Source organism: Pogona vitticeps, chromosome 5 (genome assembly GCF_051106095.1).
Source record: "Pogona vitticeps strain Pit_001003342236 chromosome 5, PviZW2.1, whole genome shotgun sequence".
Lineage (NCBI taxonomy): Eukaryota > Metazoa > Chordata > Lepidosauria > Squamata > Agamidae > Pogona > Pogona vitticeps.
The window spans coordinates 46,682,377-46,708,146 of record NC_135787.1 but is presented as its reverse complement, the minus strand read 5'-3'; the positions used below and the strand labels follow the sequence as shown (position 1 = coordinate 46,708,146).

Sequence of the window (25,770 nt, the reverse complement as noted above, 5' to 3'; positions counted from 1 at the left end):
ATGGGAAGTGGCACAGCTCTCCCTGCTCTCACAGAAAACGAAAAAGCCTCTTATCTGAGTATATTACTTACAAGCATCTTATCCAGCACATTAAAGAAATCTGGAGCCAGCTCCAGTCCTTCTTTCCTTTCTTCCTCTGCATTGAGTATAAACAAAATGGTGGTTGGTGCATTTTCCCCTAGAGAGGAGAAGGAACTGTGAAAGTGTTCCTTGCTTGTCTTCCGACTCTGTAGAATTAAATTCATTTTGCCTTTGGTAAGCAATTTCTTGTATTGTTTCCAAACATGTCTGACAAGATGCAACATGGGAACAAAATAAATTTGTCTGCACATCAAAGGAAAGAGAGGGTGTGATAGGATGGTTTCTTCTTCCTTTAAGGATCAAGATTTGTTCCCAAATTGCAGGATAACTTATATGTTTACTGGCTGACAATAGGAGCTGTGCCCTTGGCAAGATGACGTTTTGTCAGTTCATGACTGGGTCACAGCTTGGAGCTCAAAGAAATCAGCAGGGAGGAGGTAGGATTGAGTTTTCTGAACTGATAAGCCTGAGGATACATTTAAGGGTTTTGATATTTATTACCTGCTTTGACATCTTTTTCTTCTTCAGTGGCATAAGGCTTTATCCAGGCCCTGCAATATAAAATAAAATAAAAGACAAAGATCTTTAAAGACTAACTGTTGAAGCCCACATTAACTTATAACAGTCTTTAAGGTGTCACAGATTATTATTAAGAATTATGAAAAAAACATTAAAAAACATCTTAAAATGAGGCACTGGGATGCATCTGGATGGAATCTTAGAAGGAAGGGCAAAGGGAACTTGCCAACGTTTACACTACAGAGTTAGAAGAGGTAGCTATATTAGTCTGTGCAAGCCTTTCAGGCAAAACCCAAAGGAAAAATAACAAATACATTTCCTTTGCATTTTGCCTGAAAAGCTTGCACAGACTAACATGGCTACCTCTTCTAACTCTGTAGTGTAAATGTTGGCAAGTTCCCTTTGTCCTTCATTCTAAGAATCTGTCCAGATGCATAGCAGTGCCTCATTTTAAGATGTCTGTAAAATGTTTTCTTTTTTAAAGTTTTTAATTGTGGTTTTTGATATTGTTCTAAGTTTAACTGTTTTCAGAGTTGTTTCTTATGGTGTTCTTAATAGTGGTTATTTTATAATTTTAATTGCCATTTACGTACCCTCAGTAACTGAAAGAAACCAAATAGGCAGGATTGGAGTGGATATATTGTGGCATAAATATCAAAGTATCATGCCCACATCCTCAAGGGTGGGCAAAAAGCAATCCCTGCCTGCCCAAAGGAGGATTTGAACACTTACACGCCTGACTTTGTTTCAACAAGGCAGACAAGGGTAGAACACATGCAGATGTTTTTCCAGGCTATATATTTACATCACCTTCTAGTGCCTAGAATTGTTAAAGAAGAAATTAGCACAGTTGAGGAAATGACATGGCATGAATTCCTGAGTTATTGTTCAAAAGTGGTGCAAGAAGTGGAACAGCCTTCACTGTCGCCCCCAAACCACCCAATTTTGAAAACTTTTTAAGCCTGCATGACCAATTGTCACTTTAAGGAGGAGCTATTTAAGATCATTTCCACCATCTATGTTGTTTAGGACATCAGTGGCTTTTGTTTTCAGCCAGTTCCTTCTGATTTTAAAATAAGGTTCCTACACACCTAATTAAGATAATCATAATCATGGTTAACCATCAAATCAATTCTGACTCATGGCAACCCTTTTCAGAAGGAGCCTTTTGGTGCAGTGGTTAAACTGCTATACTGCAGCCAATCCTCAGGTTCAGTCCTAAGCAGCCAGCTCAAGGTTCACTCAGCCTTCCATCCTTCTGAGGTTGTAAATTGAGTGCCCAGCTAACGGGAGTGGGGGTGGGTGGGGGAAAAATGTGTAGCCTTTATAATTAAATTGCAGTCCACCCAGAGAGAGCTTTATGTACTATGGGATGGTATATAGGCAGCACACACTGCTTTTTTTCAACATAGAGAGGGATATACAAGGGATAATAAAATGGCCTGAAATGTCCATTTATCCATATGAAAAAGCACAGTATGTCATTGCAAGCCTTTTTTTAAATAACTGAGGCTGCAGGTCACAGGAGAGTACAGTCTGCTGGAGTCCAGGGTGGTGGATACTATTCTTGGACCTTTGGAAGCTGCCGTCTCTGGTATGTACATATGAATTTTAAATGGAGCCAGTTTCAAAAATTTCTATGCACTTTCACTTCTTATTTGCTACATGGGTAATGAACTCTTTACTATGCAAAGGACTGGAAGGAATTAAATGTAGAGTTGAAGGAAATGGAGAAATTAAACACCAAAAGCAATTACGTTTTTCATAGCTCCTGCTACAAAAGCATTTCGGTGTTCATATCTGCTGCCACAGAGCAGATAAAAAGCACTTCAAAATGCAATGAAGTAAAACAGGTCATGAGATTCTAAAAGAAAATGTCTTGAGAGAAAGATGACACATCCTAAATTTGGCATTTGAGGATGAAAGACCCCCTAGTCAAGCCTCGACATGGCCTCTGACTTCTTTCACTGCCATCTTTCACAAGATCTATAATTATGGTGAGAACTAAAAATGGATGTCACAGACTCAGATTGATGGTTTTAGACAGAAAGATCAGAAAGTTTTAGGACCTTCGTGTCAAGAAGACTATTAATATAGACAGTCAGACTTTCTTTAGAGGCAAAGACATTTAGAATAGAATACACTTTTCTTGTAATTTCACAGGCCCTCTTCTCTGGGTGTATTCCCAGGTAGCCTTTACACCTAGTATCATAAGACTAGTTCTCCAAAGACATTAACAAGGACCTTTTGCATTCTGATCTAACTGACCCAAATGGTTGTTGCCCATATGCATATTATCTAGAAATAAAACAAGCAAAAGTATTAATGTCCACATTTATGAAGGTTCAGTCAAGTATTTATGCAGATTAAAACCAACTTCAACCAAAGTTATTAAAAATCAACGTAGAGGTAGGGTGACGATATACATTTTCACTTAGAAGTAAGCCCCATCGCATTACTGGCAGTTCAGTGTGTATACTCAGTGCGGTGTAGTGGATAGAGGGACAAACTAGGACTCAGGAGGCCTGGGTTCAAATCTTCACTCAGCCATGGAAACTCACTGGGAGTGTAGAATTGGTAAAACTGTCCCTTAAATACAGTATCTCACTTACCTTCAAAGCCCTGCTAGGGTTGCTATAAATTGGTTCCAACTTGATGGCACATAATCACAATAATAACAAGAAGTATATATGGTGTTGTATTCTTAATTAAGTGTGATTTTGTTAATCCAGTAAGAGACACACACTAAGACACATGGACCATGGTGAGCTAATGAGCTGTCTCTAAAGTTTGTGTAGAATGACTGGTTGGATTACTGAAAGAACTCCACTTTTGTTCTAATTCTACTTATTAGAATGTCACTATATGGTATATGCAATGAAAAATCTAATGGGGTAAAGTTTTCATCTTAACCAGAAGGTGAATTTCAAAACCCAAAACAAACTGTTATTTGACTGATTCAGTGTTTGAAATCTAGTTGTATGTTGCAACTACAGGAGGTGCACTGAAATAATGAGGATTTGGTGAGTCAATTCCTCTGTCAGTTCCACTGATTCAATGTTCATTATTCTAACTGTCAATTACTACTGGATTTCAGCCAATGGTTTTGTTTGGTGACCTTCTAGGATGTAAGACTGAAGTCTCCTGCTCTCGGATTGTTCAGACCAAGCCTTTCAAGCTACAAATAGACTTCTCTAAGATACAGGGGGAAAATCACTAGCATTAGATTCAGTCTCCCCTGGAATTATAATTGGAGACTGACAACAGTTTGTAGATCAGGAACGGAGGTTTGTTTGTTTGTTTGTTTGTTTTTAAAGTGACAACAATAATTCCAGGTATGATCCTGAGCTCCAGATAGAATGCATCTAGTTTTCTGTAGTACCATCTAGTATAAACAAGCCTACTATTTTTTTACACTTCTTTTTCCAAAGTTTTAGATCAAATTGCACCTTAATAAATGAATTTGTGTTTGATTCCAGCACCTATCCTATATTTTACAGGAGATTGTTGGAGTACTCAAAAGATTACAATAGCTCAATTTGTCACAGACAGAAGTTCAAAAATAATAAGACTGCACAATCGGTTCCTATTTCATGGATTCAGACATTTTCCCTGTTCCTTGTTTAAATGACTCTGTGTAGAAATAAATAATGCAGCATCATCTCTGTTTGAATTTGATGGAGCTAGGTGTCAAAAGGAAAGTTTTGGAGCTTTGCAGTCACACTTTGACATTCTGCATTGGCAGACAAGAGGGAGAAGAACAAAAGGAAGGAGGAGAGAGATTTACAAGTGATGGATTGAACCAGAGCTTGATCCAGAGCCTATCATTTCAGTAGGCACAGACCACAGAAGGGCAGCCTCCAGATGTTTTTGGTCTACAAATTCCATCAGCCCTACCAGAGAAGGATAATGGATGCTGCAGTCCAAAAACATGGAATGGCACAATGGCTCACCCTGGCTCAAACACATTGCAGTGTTCTCAGGGGCTGATGGGGCATTCTTTGTTACGCTGGAAATGGGTGTGCAGTTGTAAAGCAATATATAACAGCCGGCATACGAGTGAGGTGTATTAAAAGTAATATGAGTTTTCATTAACTTTTATGTGTTTTGTCTATCTATGCATAAAACAACTGGATGTCTTTATCAACATTCCAGGTAATCTTCACTGTAACTGCTTATGAACATGCTCTCTGGTATTCACTGTGATATATCTTTCATTATGTAAAAATATTCAGTTGACTTTGCAACTGTGGTTGGAACACATATTGAATGCACCCATTCCTTCCACTCTAAATGTTGGAGTACCAATAGGTTTTACGTACAAAATCCTCCAAGTGTTACGAGCAGAGTTCCTCATGGCATTCTCAAAACATCCATGAACTGTTCAATCATTGTATTCGCGAAGGCTTTCAAGCCCACCACAAAAACACAACAAATGTTATGGTCAGCAAAGGACAGAAGGGACCCCCTCACCACTGCAGGAGTATACCAGATACCTTGCAGTTGTGGCCAGGTATATATTGGAACCACAAAACAAAGCATCCACACCAGCATCAAACAACATGAGAGACACTGCAGACTAAAACAACCAGAAAAATCTGCAGTAGCTGAACATGCCCTAAAACAAACTGGACATGAAATTCTATTTCAAAATACTGAGGTACTGGACAACACCAGCAATCATTACGTCAGACTGCACAGGGAAGCCATTGAAATCCACAAGCACCAGCAGAACTTCAACAAAAAAGAGGAACGTGTGAAGCTCAACAAAACTTGGCTCCCAGCTCTCAAAAATACAGCGTCAACAAACTCTACCCAGCCACAAGGACAGGGGATCACTACACACAAAAGACCAGCTAATGACACCCATCAACCACAGTGACAGATAATCTCTTCTCCTTAGCACAACAATACACCCACCACAAGACACACTAATCACCCATCTAAAGAAAAAGACAAAAGCCTATCTCACAGCCATAAATACTGCACTCCCAAGCCTACACCAGAGCACAGGATGCTGTCCTCTGAAGATGCCAGCCAGGAAGAACAACCTTCAGAACATGGCCAAAGAGCCTGAAAAACCCACAACAACCATTGTTCAATCATTGTCTGCAAACTATGATGCAAAGCCCAGCACCAACAGTAAAATCAAATGTGAACTTTCTCTCTCTCTCTCTCTCAATCTCTCTCAAGCTTGTCATTATTGCCAATGATCTGGTATTGTATGTGTTCACCTAATATTCATTGGAAAGAGCTGGGACATCATAAGCTTTATAACCAGTGCTTCCATATCAATGGTACTTTACCAAAGGAGAGTAATATCACCTGAAATTCATCCTGTGTTGATTGCAGACAACAGAAATAGAGACATCTTATTGTAAAGTGTAGCAAACAGAAAAAAACATGTTATGTAAGCAAAAATGAAACAGAAAACGATTTGGAAGGAAAAGAATATATGGTGGCATTACTTTGAGATGATTTTGCAGTGCATTGACCTGCAGAGGAACTAACTGCATGCTCAGTCAGAAGTAAATCCGGCTGAGTTCAAAAGGACTTACTCTTAGGTAAATGAGCAGAGACTTGCAGCTACAACAAAGAAAGGAAAAGCAAAAAGAGAAAACTGGGGTAAAGGAGGAACAAGAAGGCAAAGAGTTTTGACCATTGTCATTGCATCCTCTCCTCTTTAAGCATCAGACCTCATCTCTGATACTGTATCATATATTGGCCAGAATCTTACTGGGATTCATTTAGAAGTAAGTGAAATCACACGTCACACTAGCATGTACAACATGTGCCAGTTGCATGCCTGGTCATGTGTCCAGTCAGGCATGGCCATGTGCCATTCAGTCACATGACTAGACAGACAAGCAGCATTTTGTTAAGAAGCTTCAGTTTGCCTCCACGACTTACAGATTTCATTTACTCCAGGATAAAATCTCAATAGCATTCTGGCCACTGTCTATGAAGATCCCTTGAGTTTCACAAGCAACTTGCCATGTGGCATGGGAGCCTCTATGAAGAAAAGCAAGCCTCCTTGGACAGATGCTGGACTAACCAAGCAGCTTTCGTGTTCTAACTGTTTGCCAGGTCATTGATTTTTGTCATTTAACTCTTCAGAGGCTTTTATCATATTTCAAATAGCTTTTGAAAACAGACAGCGAGTTCCCTACATGTTGTATGCGGTAGATAAGGCTATGCAGCACCTGAGCCACCACTCAAACTGCAGAAATGGCTGCAGCTTCTAGATGCATTCTCAAATTGAGCAATCCTGAAATGCGTTTCCCCTCCTCCCCACCTCTGCTTTTTTATGTTACCTGCCTAACCAAGTTTTGTCTTGACTGACCATTTCCACAATCGGATGGTTCAGCCGCAATTCTTTCCAAACACTTGCCCACCCCATCAAAAGGATCTGACTCTTTGCCTCATGTTTTGAACTCGAAATCCTAGGGAATGGGACACAGTTGACTTGGCAACCTTAGCTGGCAAGAAAGTGAACCTGCCTTGGAAGGTGGACTAAGGAAAATTCACTTAATCCAGAATCCATCTGCTAGCATGTTGAGAGAAGCTGGTAACTCCAATATGACAGTATCTGTGGTGCTTTCCTTTTTGTCTCCAGTTCATAATGTTGGTTCCAACTTTCAAAGTTCTAAAATGGTCTGGGCCAGTCATTAAAATACCTTTCAAATATAAAAGTTCAGTTAAGCTCTTCAGACCATTCTCGTGGCTTTCTGCTGCATAGTACCCAGGCTGGGCAACTTTCCTAAGAGAAAGCATAGCAGCAGTTGGTGATGTCGAGGTTTAAAATAGTGTGAGTAAGGGGGTGCATGATAAGAGTACAGTAGGACCCCCGTATCTGTGGGGAATCGGTTTCACCATCTATGTGGATAACTAAAACTGTGGATGTAGGAAACTTGTATATATAACATACAAGGAGGTGGGATAAAGGCCACATGAGTCATCCTTGTATGTTGTATATAGGGCTGCGATAAACCGCAGGAAGGTGAAACCACCAATAACAGCTCAGTAGATACAGGGGTCCTACTGTGTATAACATTACAGTATGTGTAGTGTGTTGAAAATGGGTAGGAGAAGCTTTTCACCCCATCTAGCAATACTGAAACTTGGTCTTATCCAGTAAAGATAAATTGTGGGAGTTTCAAGAGTGAAAAAAGAAGTACGTAATTCTTACAGAACACGTAACTAAATTGTGGGAATCGCTGACACATGATGTAGTGCAGGCCAGCACTCTAAATGACTTTAAAAAGTGATGGCGAGAATTTATAGAGAATGGAGCTATCAACCACTACTAGTGACATGATGTTCTGCTATATATAGGTTGCTGGGTAACATGAGCGAGAGGCTGCTGTTTCACCATCAGCATCTGTTTGGCCACTGTGCAATCAAAGCACAGAGCTAGATAGCTCTTCTTGTGTTCTTGCTCTTCTGTGGTGGTGCTCAGACCACGGGACACCCTTTGTAAGGCAAATACAAGAACAGGTGATACTTTTGTAAGGCAGCTCATCTCTCTTTGACAAACCTTTTGAAAATGTTTAGTTGACTAACTATCATTAAATGAGAGTAGGGACGTGAAAAATAGCTGCCAAATGTGCAAAACAGGTCCCTTCTCCCCTAAAGAGAAGAACTACAGCAGCATACAAAGCCTGTCCTAATGAGTACAACTTGCAGGTTCTTTGAGTTGCTCGTAGCAAAGTCCAACAGACTGTCAAGAGATGTTCTAATGATTATTGGCTTCAGCTCTGCTCTCAGATACAGATAGCAGCGGACACAGGTAACATCAAGGGAATGTATGATGATATCAAGCAGGCTTTAGGTCCAATACAGAAGAAATCTGCTCCTTTGAAGTCTGCGTGATCATCCAGGACCAAGCACAGCAGATGGAACGCTGGGTGCAGCACTACTCTGAGCTATATTTTAGAGAGAATGTAGTAACCGAAGAGGCACTAAATAACATCAGGTCCTGCCTGTCCTGGAAGAGTTGGACAGTGAACCAACTTTAGCAGAAATAAAAGTGGCCTTGGATTCCCTTGGATTCCAAGGCACCTGGGAAGAATAACATCCCTGTTGAAGTGCTGAAGTGCTGTAAAGAGACCATCACAAATGAGCTGAATGAAATCTTTTTTCTTTGCTGGAGGGAAGGTGGAATACCAAAGGACATGAAGGATGCAAACATTGTTACACTGTACAAGAACAAAGGCAATGGGGTGACTGCAATAACTATGGTTGCATCTCTCTTTTTAACATTGTAGGGAAGTTGCTTAACTGTGTTGTGCTGAATGGGCTCCAGGTGGTTGCAGACAGTCTATCCAGAATCACACTGTGGATTTCAAGCTAATAGATCCATCATTGACGTGGTATTTTCCCTCAGACAGTGGCAGAAGAAATGTAGGGAACAACGACAGCCACTCTTTGTGGCCTTCATGGATCTCACAAAGGGCTTTGATTTGGTTAGCAGGGGCAGCCTTTTTAAAACCCTTCCCAAGGTTGGATGTCCACCTCGACTCCTTAAAATCATCAGGTCCTTTATGAGGAAACAAAGGGTGCTGTAATTTTTGATGTCTCAACATCAGATCCCTTTGATATCCGAAGCGGAATGAAACAGGGTTTTGTCCTCACACTTATTCTTTTGGGGATCTTTTTTGCTGTCATGCTGAAGCATGCTTTAGGAACTTCTGCAACAGAAGGTGTCTATCTCTGGAGTAGATCAGATGGAAAACTATTTAATCTCTCTAGATTGAGAGCGAAGACCAAAGTCCGGGTGAAATGCATGCAGGACTTCCTCTTTGCAGATGATGCAGGTGTTTTTGCCAATTCTGCTGAAAACCTCCAACAACTCATGGATCTACGAACGGACAGATGGAGTGGCCATAGGGACCCCCTCAGCCCAGTTATAGCCAACTTCTACATGGAACAATTTGAAACACAGGCCCTGGCTTTGGCACCCTTCACACCCACAGTCTGGTTCCGATACGTGGATGACAGCTTCGCAATTTGGAACCACGGTGAAGAAAAACTGGAAGAATTTCTAAACCATCTAAACAGCATCCACCCAAATATTCAATTCACCATGGAAAAAGAAATAGAGAGCCAATTCCTGTTCTTAGATGTCATGGTCATACACAAAACTGACCTATTGGGACACAAGGTCTACAGAAAACCCACACAGACCAGTACCTACACAAAAACTCCAACCACCACCCACGACAGAGAAGAGGCATAATCAACCCACTGGTAGACCGTGCAAATCGGAACTTTGAAGCTCAATTTCTCAGCACCTAACTCAACCATCTGAATTGGGCCCTACAGGCAAATGGCTACTCCAAAAATGAAATCATAAGAGCCATCAAACCAAGAAAACAACACCAAACTGAAGAGGAAAAACAGCCAAGCACAAATAAAGTATTTCTGCCATACATCAAAGGGGTCATGGACCGCATGGGGAAACTTTTAAAAAAGTACAACCTACAAACAGTATTCAGACCCACCACAAAAATACAACAAATGTTACGGTCAGCAAAGGACAAAAGGGACCCTCTCACCAGTGCAGGAGTATACCGGATACCTTGCAGTTGTGGACAGATATATATTGGAACCACAAAACATAGCATTCACACCAGAATCAAAGAACATGAGAGACACTGCAGACTAAAACAACCAGAAAAATCTGCTGTAGCTGAACATGCCCTAAAACAAGCTGGACATGAAATTCTATTTCAAAATACTGAGGTACTGGACAACACCAGCAATCATTATGTTAGACTGCACAGGGAAGCCATTGAAACCCATAAATATCAACAGAACTTCAACAAAAAAGAAGGCCTAAAACTAAACAAGGCCTGGCTTCCAATACTGAGCAATACAGCCTGCAAAAGGTCAACAAACTCTACCCAGCCACAAGGAACAGGGATCATTACACACAAAAGACCAGCTGACAACACCCATCAGTCACAGTGACAGATAATCTCTTCCCCCCCTCCTTATCACAACAAAAACAGGCTGATCACCCTATCTCCTGAAAAGGACAAAAGCTGTTCCCACAGCTATAAATACTCAGCTATCCAACAAACAGCAACAGAGCATGGACAGAGTTCCTACTCCAGTCCTCTGAAGATGTCGGCCACAGAAACTGGCGAAACGTCAGGAAGAACAACCTTCAGAACACAGCCAAAAGCCCAAAAAACCCACAACAACCAATGTTATAGCTAGATTGGGTCCAAGACTCAAGCAGTACATATTTTGAGGCACTTTACATTCTCCTCAGGTTTGTAAATTATTAAGCACCATTTCAGCTGCCTGGTGCTTGGATTGTTACAATATTCATGGTCTGTGCAAGGATCAGTGCTTTTTGAAAAGAATGCAGTTATAAGTTAAAACCTTCTAAGCCGCAGCATTAGCCAAGTATTAGCAAAGGTCACAGATGGATAATTTACTATGAGGGTCCCATACCAAAAGGTATGCATTGTTAAATGGCATGTAAAATGGATGATTATTAGTACTGTACTGATGAAGTTCACAGTGTTTTGCTGCAAAATTGTTTGACCCTGTATTTCTCCAGGGCAACTGCAGTGAATCTTGTGAGCTTACTCAAACCTGTAAAGACTTAGGTACGCATGATCAAGCTGCTGAGGTATTTCAAGTGAGAGGTAATATCTTTCCATAACCGGCTGTAACAAATGCTATTCCTCTTTCTAGTGATTTGCTCATGATTAAAGTGGGAGGAGAGGAGCTCTTGCACAGATCCCAGTCACATCATTTTGTCTTTGCAAAACAGTGTCCTGATTTATGCCTGTGGAGTACACACCGGCAAAAGCAAGGCACTCATGGTCATGAATATTCACTAGAGGCTACAAAGTTTGCTGACCTACCGAATCCAGGAGCTACACTGAATTTATTGAGCATTCAGAACATTTCCACAGAACTCTAATATTCTGTAACAGGCACTGTGTGAATAATGATTTATCGACTACCCAGATATGTTCAGCAGTATAATCTTAATTCAGAATGTGTCCACAAGAAAAAGCGGAAGCATCTTCAACCAGCAAAGGCCCCCTTGTTGGCAAAAATTGTCTTATGCCGGTAGGAGCCTCTTCGGCTGGCCAGTCTCAGATATATACCAGCAGAGGAATCTGCCAGGAGAACTGCTGTACCATTTAAAATCTGCCAAGTGAAGAGCAAAAGGTTGTGGGCACAGAAGGGATTGAGAGAGCGATTATGCCCATCTTCCTCCAGCTCAGGGACACAGCCAGTATGCCCGGATTACAAACACTAAAAATAGTGTTCAACTTCGGAACAGGCAGGCTGTTTTTGGAATGATCTGGTTGGTTAAAAAATACATAGTCTGACATTTCTGCATACGGTTTAGGAATATTTGCTAGTATCATACTGAGCTTCTGCTCAATAGAAAGTCCCACCAATGCAGTAATGTAGGATTGTATTGTTTGCTTAACCATTCCTGTTGCACAAGCAGTGACTTACATGAAGCAATATCTACATCTACCTGCCAATGATAACACTTGTGCAAGCCAAGTGATTCCCTTCTTATTACAGTGGCAGGGCTTCCCACACACAGTAGAAAGTGACATCATTCACATTTGATCATGTGCACAATGAATTCTGAAATCATCAACAATTTTAACTGACTGGGATAAAGAATCAATTCCACACCAATTATTTCTGAGCTCTGCCTAACACACTTATTGATTATAATGTCCACCCAAGTTTGTGCTTCCTTCTGTTGTGCCTTTGTTGATTCTTTTGACATGTTGAACCAATTTAAAAAAAAAACAACAACAGTGTGAAGCTCATCCCCTCTCTTTTGAGACCAGAAAGTTGCCAGTCACTAGGAAATTTAAGCCCAGTGACTAGTGCAGGTAAAATGAAACCACATGCCTACTTTGGCTTACTCTTGGTCTGCTCTTGCTTAGCATGTTTCGATTTTGATGACTAGCAGGATGCAGTAGGACTTCCATGACACGTGTGTGTGTGTGTGTGTGTGCGCGCGCGCGCGCGCGCATTCAAAGCAATAAAAAACCAAACTAACTACTACAAAGCATTATTTTTGTGGCGGCTCACAAATTATGCATGATGTTTGCAGACAAATCTACAAATGGAGCATGGAATCACAGAATGCAAAAAGAATGATCTCTTGGATGTAATGTACCCTAATCACATCAGTACACAAAACTGCATGCTCAAATGAATTTTCAACATCTGATTGGCTCTCCATTAAGATACATTAAGATGAGTCAGATAATGAGAAACAAAATAGGCATTGATTACCTATTTTCTTATAGAGCAATATTCTAGAGCTGAGAATTAGACTAAATTGTTATTTGATCGTGGAGAGCTGTTCCTTGAATTTAAATTGATCTTAATGTTAATACTGGTGATGTTTTTAGTAGGGTTAAAGCTCCTTTGCAGAGCTTCTTTCATTGAAATCTATATAAAAAACTTGAGCATGAAGAGCCTGTAAATGGGAATAAAGAACTTGTTTACATGTGTTTGTGTGTGGGGTTTTTTTTGTTGTTTTTTGTTTGTTTGTTTGTTTCCTGACAAATGCAGACTATGTAAGTGCAGGTGTAAAAGCTACACATTGCTCAAAACTTTCAATTTGAAATATTCTGCTTTCTCAAGCATGGATATAACAGAACTGCCACTCCCAGAAATCTAAACAGGAGATGTTAATGTGCAATTTAGCAATATTAATGAAACATTCCGATATCAATTTAGCTTTTAAAATGTGGGTGAAAAGTATTTTTAAAAATAATTATACTGTTTACATATGAGTCTATTATAATAATAATAATTATTATTATAAATTAGTAATCATATAGAGGCATCATGTATGTGAACACTTACAAAGTAACATAAGCTTAAAAAATAGGTCCCTTCTCCATGTTGGCATGGTAACAATCTTGCATGCAGTAACACTGGGTTTTAGTAGGATGAGGAACTTCACAGCCTAACACAATTGTGCCTTGCCGCTAACAAATAAACAAAGTTATTTTTTTTCTTCCTCTGGCTTTTCCTCCATCTCTTCCTGTTGTTTTATTTGCTTCCTTTTGTTTGTGTCTTTTCTTCTTCCCTGACTACTCCCAAGAACAGAAACGTTTCTCTGCTTCTGACTATAGGACCAGGTGGTCACAGGGATCTCTCTCCTTCCAGATGGTTGAGAGATACAATGCCCGCTTTCATCCTTTTTCATACTCTTCTGATTGTAAGAGAAGATCAACTGTAAGTAAAGATGTTTGTTATTTTCTACTTAAGCTACTTGTACAGTGAATTATGTTATATCTAGAAATGGCTAGTGAGAACAAAAGGGCTGAGTGAAAGCTGGGTTTTTGTTTTTGTTGTTTGCTATTTTCTCCTATGTTTGCCCTTTGCTGCAGGAGGTGCTTTTTTATTTTTATGCTCTGCTAATTATAGAAGAGAATTTCAAATTTTCAGAAGACTCTAAGGATGTTATAATAAAAACTTTTACAATAAGGAGACAAGTAAGAGGAGGGGGGGAAAGGCAATATGTGGGATGAATGGCAACAAATACACTTAATGCATTTGGCAACACTGAGGAAGGCAATCATGTAAGTCAGTGGTTCTTAACCTTTGTTACTCGGATGCTTTTGAACTGCAACTCCCAGAAACCACAGTCAGGACAGCTAGTGGTGAAGGCTTCTGGGAGTTGCAGTCCAAAACTCCTGAGTAACCCAAGGTTATGAACCAGTGATTTAAGTCATGTTCTCCTAAGCTGCCCCTACCCTTAAAATGTCTTTGCTCTACTGCAGCGAGGCCTATAAATCCTCTGCTGACACCAACGGCAGCTATTTAAAAGTCTGATTACAGTACAAAGGGTTTTTTTAGGGAGGATTAGGTGGAGGGCGTAGGCCTTCTTCCCCTAGTAACTACTGCCCCCCCCCACAAAAATGCAGCAATTTAGCTTTAAATAAACTTAGTAGTTCTTCAATGTCATACGTGATCCCAGAAATAACTTTAATACAGTAATGGTTTACAGAAGCAGGACAATATTAAAGCATGGTTTATTATTCTGACCTGTTTTGTGAAACCAGGGAAATTTTTCAGGCTCTGGGTATAAGATGCTACACAACTGTAGTCCTGTAGACCTCTCAGATTACATTCACAGGAGTTTCTTATCTACTCCCAATAAAGTCATAAAAAACAATCCCAACAAAATTACACAAAGTCCTTAAATTAGAAGATCAATGATTGTTTAATAGAAGAAAGTAGAAAGGATATTATATCCAGGGAATACTCATCAAATTTGTAGGTGACACAAAATTGAGTGCAGTAGCCAATACTGGAAGACAGGAACAAAATTCAAAAAGATCTTGATAGGCTTGAGCACTGGGCTGAAAACAACAGAATAAAATTTATCAGGGATAAGTGCAAAGTTCTACACCTGGGGGGAGAAAGAAACAAAGGAAGAAACAAATGCACAGTCAAGAGATGGGGGATACCTCACTCTGTGAGAAGGGTCTTGGAATTGTTGTAGATCGAAAGCTGAATGTGAGTCAACAGTGTGATATGGCTGCAAAAAAAAGGGCAAATGTAATTTTAGGATGCATTAACGTAAGTATAGCCTCCAAATCTCATCTAGAGTACTGTGTCCAGTTCTGGACACCACATTTTAAGAAGGATGCCAACAAACTGGAACAAGTTCAGAGGAGGGCAACAAGAATGATCAGAGGACTGGAAACAAGCCCTATGAGGAAAGACTGAAGAACCAGGCCTTGAGAAAAGAAGACTGAGGGGAGGTATAGTACCACTTTTCAAATATTTGAAAGTTAGTCATATAGAGGAGTCCAGGGTCTGTTCTCAATCATGCCAGAGGGCAGGAAACATAAAAGTGGGTTCAAGCTACAGGAAGCCAGATTTCGACTAAATATCAGGAAAAACATTTTAATTGTTAAAGGCAGTACAAGAATGGAACCAATTACCTTGGGAACTCGTGAGCTCTCCAGTGCTGCAGGCATTCAAGAGAAAATTAGAAAACCATCTGTCTGATCTGCTTTGACTTTAATTCTTGCACTGAAGATGGGGTTGGTCTTGGTGGCCTTATAGGCCCCTTTCAACTAAACTATTCTATGATTCTGAGTCTATCTCCCTTAACCATCCATTTTTTCTTGGAAATTACCTAAAAAGCAACGCTTTTATGAATATTTGGAGTACGATATGAAATGTGCCAAACACCTACACCAAACCAATATTTCATTTCAGGTTGCAGACATTTATTGTTTTGAGAAATGCCATGAATATAAACCAAAATACTGAGGTAGTATATCAAAAAGATTTATGTATTCTCAAAGCTATTGCATAAAGTCACCTTTTCCTCTCTTTGAACTAAGACACTGGTCATTGAGAGAGGAGATCATGCATCAAATCTTGTTTTTAAAAAATCAAAGGCCTAACTGACCATTTAAAACAATGTCACTCCTTATTACTTCTGCATTATTTCAGCTTTCCCAATGGCCCTCAGAGCTGCTCTGATTCAGTTGAGATAAATCATGGAAAACCATAATGAGTGCAATTTTATGCCTGGCTATTTTGCAACAGTGTTTGAAAGACATGTTGTTAAATCACTTAATTAACTATGCTATTGTGAGTGGGCACAGCGAGAGATTAACGAAAATGTTAACATATGGTAATCATTTATTTAGCAAATGAACACACTCACAGAAAGAGAGAGAGAGAGAGAGAGAGAGAATTTTAATCCAGATAATATGTTTAGATGGGAAAACTGAATTAAATCATTCAGTGCACTGGAGATTGAATACATTTCATAGCCAACTCCAACATGTGGATAAAATAAACCTAGGCCTTTATATCACATTTGCTGGCATGTACTAAATGATACATCCAATCCCATATTGACTGACCTGAACATAAGCCACATCAAACTCAACAGACTTATTTCTGAATTTGTGCTGTCAAGTCAATTCTGACTTACAGTGACCTTTTCAGGATTTTCTAGCTTGAAGGTTCTCAGAGGCAGTTTGCTATTCCCTTCTTCTGCGGATATCCCGGGACTGTGCAGCTTTCCCAAGGTCACACACATTGACTTTTCTCAAATGCACAGTGGGGATTTGAACTCTCCAACTCTGGCTCCATAGTCACGTACCTAACTCACTAAAGTATCCAACCAGCTACTATTTCTGAATACACAGGTATAAAAAAATGCTGCATCCAATATTTGGAAAGAGCTTTGTTGCATTTGATAAACTCTTTCTTGTACAATTACATTTTGTATCGGCTTTCAGGAGATAATCCTTATTTTACTTTGAAAGACACTTCTTCCAATTTGTTACCCATATCAGTCAAAAAGGATGTTTTATTAAAACAGGAAGGAAAACATCTTAAACAGTAACTAAGCACACTATGAAAAAAATATTGGGCAAGTTCATTAAAAGTATAATCTGGGAAGCAAAGAAGGTGTGTCAATTTTCAGTTAACTGTGGGAAAAATTAAACAGGAAATGGTATTTTAAAATTAAAAATAGATTTAGAATGCCACTGGTATGGAGAAACCTAGGTGAATACATAAAGTTAAAAGTTAATTTCCCAACTTCTGCATAGCAGTTTCACTACATTTAGCAACATTCCTTCGGTTCACCTAGGCCAGAATCCTGCTGAAATTGCACCTCATACACTAAATCATGTAGATCATGTATGTACCATCCTGCCTGCTTGGACATGTCAGGGTTGCACACTTGGTTGCACACTTGGCCATGTGCCTAGGCATGTGATAAATCACAGGAAAACAGTTTAAAGCATGTGCATGGTTTGCCCTTAAATGCATGGTGTTTCATACTAAGATTTTGGCCCTAGTACACTGGAATATTCTTATAATTAAGATTCAATTTGGGGGTAAGTTCCTTGCTTTTATTTATGCATTCTTCTGCGTGAGGAGAAGCATTAGACAATAATAATCCATGTGCAGCCTTCCAACCTGTCTTTTAGAGCAGTGGTCCCCAACCTTGGGCCTCCAGATGTTCTTGGACTACAACTTCCAGAAGTCTTCACCACTACCTCTGCTGGCCAGGATTTCTGGGAGTTGAAGTCCAAGAACATCTGAAGGCCCAAGGTTGGGGACCATGGATTTAAGTACAGCAGACTGGTATCCATGTAATGGAAAGTGCTCTTGTGTGAGGAAGTAGTCAAGAGAAGGTATAAGGCAACTGCTGTGATGACTGTCTGGTTGTACATTCATGAAATTTAACACATTATTCTTACACTTCACCATGTTACGTTCTGGCTTTCCCTTAACAGCCAAAATCAGCCCTGATGAATACTGAATAATGTCCACATGGGAAAGTCCTTATCCACTGAAAGCTTGGAAAAGTTATTATGTTTGAGTTCAAGTCTCATAGCCCTCCTGCTAACACGGCTAGTGCTTTGTGTAATTCTGGGAGCTTTGGGGCCAAAAAAGTGACATGTTTAAAGCTCCAGTCCTCACAGTGTATGCATTCAGTGACATTTCGATTCACATATCCTGTGTGTTGGACCAGAGCAGGGAGGCATCCGTTGGCTTGCTATTGTTATGCAAGAATGGGTCAGTACTGTCAGGATGGGCTTTTAAACAGAGTCATGTGGATAAAGATTTCCTTTGAGGTCTGTATTATGTACAGTAAAGGCTTTTTAATGCATACCTTCAACTTTTGTTTAAGAATAGATACCATCAAGCTGACAAGAGCAGGAACACAGAGAGTATCTGTTCACACTCATATCTGTTTGTAGTTGTGATTTCCAAAATACAACACCAACACATATTCCTTTAATTTTTTCATACCCCACTGCTGCCATAATTCATCTTCTTCATTCTGGTTGAGCAGAGATGTCCAAAAGAAGATTTCCCGTTCCATTGTGTTATCTAGCTTAGACAGGGCCTTCTCTGTAGCTGTTCCCAGGTTGTAGAATGCTTTCCCTCAGGAGGTTAGGCTGCCCCCCCCCCTTTCATCCTTCTACTGGAAGTTGAAGACCCACTTCTTCAGGTAGGCTTTTAATATCTATGATGAGTCCCTGGATGCTGTTTCTTTTTCTCTCTCTGATTTTTAAATGTTAAATTGCTTCTGGGATTTGCCCTTACATGGCGTTGCTTTGTGAATGTAGTGAGCACAAGAGGATATCCTGTAGACCATCTTGACTGTTCCCACTGGTATTGTCAACATTCCAGGCTGCCTTTTACTATGTAAAACCTGGCATCCTTTTGCAGGCATAATATTGTGAAGCAATATTGGGCTATTTCATGGTGTTTTGAATCCTGGATACAGGAGCACAATATCCTACATTCACAAACTGGGTTGTTTAAAAAATAAAAGAATTGAATTCTTCATATGATGACAATTCCAGGTAATGGCTTTTGCATAGGGAAGGCCCAAGATATTTTGTTTCCAAATGCAGAACAGCAAATGGGTACATAGGTATAAAAACTTAGAAGTGCTTCTCTCCATCCCTGGCAGTAGAATAATTAACAATTCATTAGTCTTTTAGAATATTCTCTGCCCCATTCAGCACATAAGCTGCCTCGTATCCAACTTTGGAGTGATCAAAGGATGTGAGTGTGCATGTAAACACACACACACATACAGAAATTTACACAGTTCTAGTCACTGTTCTTCAAAAAAGATATTGTGGGGTTGAAAAACATGTAGGAAAGAGCAACCAAAATGATCAAGAGATATAACAAAATTATATTATTTAATATATCATTATGAGGCTTTAAGTATCTGGACTAGGAGCATGGATAGCACACAAGAGATGAGCTTCCATGCCATCTCCCACAAAGCATCTGCTGGCAGCACACACAGCATTTATAGCTCCCAGCCCACCTTTCGCTATCCAGCTGTTTCCAATTTGCACTCAGACAGCCTTGAAATGCTAGGTATGCTTTGACTCTAATCCCTTCAACCTGTGCCTCTCCCTGGGACAAAAAGGCCTCAAATCTTTTACATTCTCTCCATCTATTGATGCTTCCTTGTCCTTGATGCTGCTTCCCAAAGCTTCTGGAAAATCGCTGACTTTTGTGGCCCTGAATTCCCCTGCCAGTGAGATCTTCCCTCTCCTCTGGAGCTGAGCCAGTAAGGTGAGGCATGACAAAATGTTATGGCTAGTATCCTGTTGCCTAAACACAGAGTAGAAGTGAAACTATGTAAACATTCCCCTCACCCTGGCAGCCTTCTGGTTGCATATCCAGTCTTGCACTAGTTGTGAGATAAATCCCAGAATTTCTCACTGCCAGTTAAAGAGTAGCATGAATGCTATTTCCTTTCTGCCCCACATTTAAGGAACAGTATGTTGTGTTGCTTCTCCACAAACACCTCACCAATCAACAGAGAGTTGCCTTTTAAAGAAGTAAAGAACAGACAACTATTTTGGACTAGTATTTGTAATAAAGCAACAATAATAGTCTGTAGCTGCCTCACAAAAATAAGTTCAGGATGCAGAGAAATGACTTTAGCTTTCCATTAACATAACCTTGTGGCGGCTGCTATCATCAAATTCACTGACCTCAGTAAAAACTTTTCCAGCTTACAGAGAATGGAACTGAACTGTAATATCTAATTTTCTGTCATTGATCATAAGTCAGTACTGACTATACTTTGTAATTTATTTGTACAGTCACTGATTATTCATTTCTAAGACATTAAGTGCTTTTCCCAGCCTGTGCTTGGCATGACAATGAGCAGCCAAGAAAAAGAATATTCCTATTGCTGTATAATGACACAGCATACCATACCGCTCTAGTCTGCATGTACACACTCATATATAGCAACAACAATCTTAAGAAGCAGGCTGGTCTTACCATTTGGCAAAGTGATGGTATTGCTAACAGACTAGATGCTGGGAGGTAGGGAGACATGTTGAGACACTGGAGAAGAAGATCTGTATGTGCCATGTGACTAGTGTTGCATCAGTTTAACTATACCGCTTTCCCCAGGTACACTGGAGGATGCTGTTCCATTGTCAGATTCAAATGCCAGTCTGGGTATGGGAAGGGTAACCTTAGGTACAGTAAAGGCTGGTGATTCTGATGTTGTGGGAGTGGTGAATCTGATCAAGGTTTTAACCCAAACTTCACCGGAGCTATCCAAAATGCCAAACACTATCTCCAGAATAGGGATGCACCTTGGAGAACTTCTTTACAGTCCGTAATAAAATCCAGAGCAGATTCACCACCTTGTGATGTCAGATTCGCCAGCCTTGTCTACTTAGGCAGCAAAATGTCTTGAGTATCTCTGTGTAAAAGGCAGTTCCCAGGCAAACATATTGCATTAATGTTCAAACTCTACAAGAAATATCAGGAATAGTTATTAAATAATTCAAAGGTGAGTTTTTGTTTTTTTCACATTTGTCGGGAAGTTTAACAGACACTCTACTTGAATAATATATGATGAAACTGAAACTGACTGCTTGGTTTGAAATGACCAACTAAAATATAAATCTATCAAAATGCCGTGGTAAAACTAAAGGAATGCAAAGAGCCAATTCCTGCAGTAAGAAGAAAAGAAAAGCCTAGCTGAACGAAGAAAGAAAACTTAAATTATAAAGGACAGTCAACAAGCAAAAAATAAAAGGTGACAGAAATAGGGTCAGAACCCTGAATGCTATTCAGTGGCTATCACACAGAGACAAAGACAACTACAGTATTTAAATGGCCAGTGCAAAGAAATAGAGGAGAACAAGAAAGGGGGGGAAACAAGAGACGCCTCCCAGAAGATCCAATAAATCAAAGAGAAATTTAAGCTTAGATTAGGAATGCTAAAAGACCAATAGAAAAGTGCACTATCTGATTAGGATCAAAGAAAGAGAAAGGGAAAACAGCATACTGAAGACAGAAGAGGAATCTGAAGTGCTGTCTGAATCCTTTTTGCAGGAGAAGGAATTATTCCCATGTGTATGCAAAGATCACTCAAGTGTGAGATAAAATAGATCATACAAAGATGAGCCTCATGACATGGATCACTCCAAACTCCACCATCTACTTGCATCCCAGTTGCACCAAAAAGGTCACTTTGCAGGAAGCAATCTCTCTTAAAGTGAGCTTTCCATCTGCTGGGGAAGCACTTTAGCCCAGAACCAAAATGTAACAGCCCTACAGCTGGACCAAAATGGTCCAGCTTGGACACAGATCAAGGTCAGGCTGGAGTGAATTTCCCTGTACACTGTATAGTCATTGGTAAATAGATTACACTGGCTCACTCCATAAGTGGTCCAAAATGCAGTCTGTTCCCCATGTGATCATATCTCCAGGCTTGCCTGCTATCTTCGCTTATCAATTTATAATAAATAAACAATATGAGGAGTCCTACTGCTGGTTTCCAAAGGGGGATTAGACAAAGTCACTGACAGGACTATTAATGGTCTCCAACACATCAAAAATGAAGATACAGAGGAAGAAGCGCCATCTCTAATTCTTTTCCTCTGGCAGCACAATGTCTTAAGACAGCAAGGTTTCTATTTTGCTTTGTCTTTGCAAAGAAGAAAATCAAGACAGTAGAGACTACTTGTTTTGCCTGATTTCATGCTATTTTAAGGCACCACTGACAATCTTAACAAAGTAACTGTTAAAATATCTTTTTTATTTTAAATATAGATTTATCCAAGCTGTGCAACTCCGACAAGTTACATATTATTATGCTTCAAACTGTGGAATACGGCCATTCTGAACAGAGTCTGGATTTACAATTCAAAAAATGGAAAAAGGGGGAATACAAACCCAAGCCCTACTGATATCAATATATATATTTTGCTACCCCCCAAAAAGCCCTCAGGGAAATTGATGTTCATCAGATAGGAAGACAATAAAAGGACTAGCTGATAGGCACTCCCAAGCATTAAGAGTGTAAATTCCATGAAAACTTCTAGGCAAGCTCATTGTTCATTCTAATAGCAAGCTCAACAGGTGAGTGCTGGCAGAACTGTAGCTGAAACAGGGCCACTTGTTTTCTTTCGACAGTTTGATGCACAGCAGGGTTGGGTTCATCTAATCTGAAAGGCAAAATAAATTGAGGGATAGATATAAATATGTCAGCGAAAGAGATAGGCTGGATGATATTTCAGAAAATAATAGCAATGCTCACTTGGAGGTAGCAACGTGAAGTAGTGTGTGACCCAACCCTTCCAATGCCAAGCTCCCAGCAGCCAAAGGGGAAGCAGGTTTTGTTTTCCCTTCTCCTGAAGTTCTTTCTTCTTACCCACTTACTCTAAATTGGTTTCTCTGTGGGGAAATTACCTGCACCAGCTCCTAGTTGACATACTTCAGTAGCTCGGTCCTGGACCGCCAGTCGCTTGCCATGCCTGGGGCCTATTGCCAATGAGAACACAAGTGCAAGTATTAATACATATGCACAACTTTCTGCATAACCGCAGCCCTTGGAGTGGACAAACACCCTGCTTGCCAGCAAGAGAAGCAGTTCCACTCTGTCCTAACCCCCTTTCAAAGCAGCAGATTTATGGACTAGATTCCCATGCTCACTGGTTTCTAACATTTCATCTTTAAGTTCAGTTGTAAAATCCAATAAATGTGTTAGGTAGAAAATGGTAAACGATTAAAGCATTAGGAGAAAGAGGGGGAAATCTATAGATTTAAAGACAATGTTTCAGAATCAAAATTGGTTTGGAGAGGCGAAGGTGTCAGGAGACCCAAATGATAGGCAACATATTCATAAATGGTCAATTGAATGGCTTCAGCACCCAACAATTTATTTAGTTAACATTTTTGTTACCATCTCTGTAGGCATTCAGTGACTTTGAACTGGCCCAGTAAAAAGAGAGGTAAAGGCAGTCTAACCCAGCAACTGTTATGTACAAGTGCAAATGCAGTAGAATCAAATACCATTTCTAAATAAATCCTTGCTTTATTTAAATCAGAGTCTGTTAGATGTAGAGAATATCTGAGAATAAGAAGGAAAATTTCACATTCTCCGTGCCAGGTTTAAAATATACCCTATGTATTAATGTTGCATGAGCTATTATTAAAGGTCACAGAGACTGAACTAGACAATACGATGTTGTCAGAGCCTGTTCCTGCCAGTTTAGTAGTTGCATTAGCTGATACAACCTAGCAGGATTCACCACCCTTGAATGTCAGTCTTCCAATGAAGTCACACATGGCAGAACTAAAAAGAAAGGGTTTCCAAATTAGGACAAAAGTCACAAGCAAACAGGAAATAGAAAAACGGAGAATAACTGGGGACAAAGAGTGAGCTTCAAGCTGCTGGAACTGACAATGTCCAAACATCCATGGTATATCAAGAGCTTATCTTACAGTATCAAGAGTTTGGCAACAAGAGTTTTAAACTCCTAGCAAGAGCCTTGAGAAAATGTGTGGATTATAGAGGCTGAATGAGTCAGGTACCTGGCTTGAAATTGTGACCATAAATCATCATTGACTTAATGTCATGTAATTATTATTAATAAATGTTTCCTAATCATTATACAGAGTATTGGACTCATCGAATAAAAGCTTTCAAAGGCTTTTATGAGCAATTATTCTCAGCTACCAATCTAAACACAATGGAGAAAAAAACCCAACAACTATGAAATCATTAGGAGATCCTCAACTTATGTCAGTAAGAGGACACAACAGCAGTAACAGAAAAATTAAAAATGGTGGAGGGACTCAATGGTTTTGCAGCATAATTTTATGAACCATTCCATGACACTCTAATAAGATGTATGAAGCAATCATTTAGCATAAAGCTAGATGGCAGGAGACTAGTAGAATCATGGGAGCAGATTCCATTCATTGCCATTTCTAAACCTGGGAGCATCCACGCTATTATGAGCTCTTTCGCTCTTGCAGGACCAAGAGACTATGGCAGGAGTGGGCAACTCTGGAGAATGTAGAGCCCACAAAGGACACCAGAAATTCCAGGAAACATACAAAAAATGGAACCATAAGTGGCTAGAATTCCATTTAGAGTTTGGGTAAAAGAGTTTATTAGGGCATTAGGCAAGGACCTATGTGAATCACTACTCATGAAAGCTTCCCAGAGCCACCATTTTTCTTTTATTTGTTGTGCTCTTTTACTGGAGAAAGGAGGGCCAAAAGGATCGCTTGGGGGTTACAGAAGCAGGTTTGGAGAATGCATGCAATCCCAGGGCTGCACTTTGCTCCTCTCAGTATCTGGATTTTCAAACACATTCTTGCACATATAGTAAATAGCTTTGTAATACAGTATCTCCAACCTATTAAATAGGTTTTATGCCGGGGCAGACAAAGAACTCATATATCAATGCAATATATCATGACAAGATCTGAAATATTTTGGTTGTAAAGCTGCCACGAAATCCTTTTACAGTGCAATTCTAAGACAAAGTTGTGCCAGCTGTACTCAGTATAGAATGGACAGGAGCCTCTTGTGCTGGCTCAGCTGCCCTTGTGCTGCCTGTTCTCAGAGATCCCACTGTGCTGTCTGTTGCAGAGTTTTGAATTTTTGGTTAAATTTCTTTTGCTGCACAGCAGAACTGCAGGGATTCACAGAGCAGAATAGGCTCAAGTTCCCCAGATTAATCCACCCCTCTCTCATTAACTGGCACTTACAGTCTCACCAACTCACTCTGAGACATTTGTAAGAAGAAAGAATAAAAACATTCCATTTACTTACAATGAACAGATTAGATGGCCTTCAGCAACAGACTTCAACAGAACCTAGGGAGGGAAAAAGCAGAGAGGCAGGATTTTCTTTGAAAGCAGAGGCAGGCGAGAACTATTGGTTAGCAGTGGATAGATTGACAGTCACCACACTCCAGAAAGGTCCCCCCCAGCCAAACCTGCTAAAGACAGCATGCAAGATTGCAAAAACTCAGAATACTGTTGTTCAAACTAATACAAAACATTCTGGCACATTTTACTTACTGAGAGAAAAGTACGGTAGTCAAGTTCCCTATATTCTGTGGCAGACTGAATATGGTCTTTACTAGGGAATATAGAAAGCAGTATTGTGTGCAGTTGATATACAACTTAGGACATCCAATCCTAATGAAGCTACTCAGGTTCTTTTTAGTAGGATATGAAAAGATAGTGTGGTTGAAGATTAACTGCCAGAAATTCAAATTCATGAGTCTTAATATTCCACTGGAAGAACTCTAAGCACTAAATTACTGTAACTTTAAGCTGTAAAAAACTCAAAAAGATTTA

General features: G+C 39.9%; 1 long non-coding RNA gene across 1 annotated transcript; it reads right to left on the bottom strand.

Annotated features, from left to right (window-relative positions):
• LOC110072793 (uncharacterized) lies at positions 1-22,939 on the bottom strand. Its single transcript, XR_013545894.1, has 2 exons — positions 22,861-22,939; positions 1-22,616 (listed from the first exon to the last, which is right to left on the bottom strand). It is a non-coding gene; the product is annotated as an uncharacterized LOC110072793 (long non-coding RNA).
• Between the last annotated feature and the right edge of the window lie 2,831 nt (positions 22,940-25,770).